Below are 281 nucleotides of genomic sequence, written 5' to 3' on the forward strand. Positions count from 1 at the left end.
ATCTGATGTTGCATTACAAAATAAAAGCCCTCAAAAAACTCATATATGACCAGTTTTGTCTGATTTTGAATAGCTCTAAAAAGGAAACTCCCTGTTTCCACAGAACAATTTCAATTCAGATTGACAGTCCAGTACCCCAGGGTGTAACTCAGCCAGTTTCAGGACGATCTGATGTTCATTACAAAATAAAAGCCCATCAAAAACTCATACTACCCGTTCTGCCAATGAATTTGGAAAGCTCTAAAATGGAAACTCCCTGTTTCCACAGACTAATTTCAATT

Source organism: Sinocyclocheilus grahami, unplaced genomic scaffold (genome assembly GCF_001515645.1).
Source record: "Sinocyclocheilus grahami isolate Dianchi unplaced genomic scaffold, SAMN03320097.WGS_v1.1 scaffold571.1, whole genome shotgun sequence".
Lineage (NCBI taxonomy): Eukaryota > Metazoa > Chordata > Actinopteri > Cypriniformes > Cyprinidae > Sinocyclocheilus > Sinocyclocheilus grahami.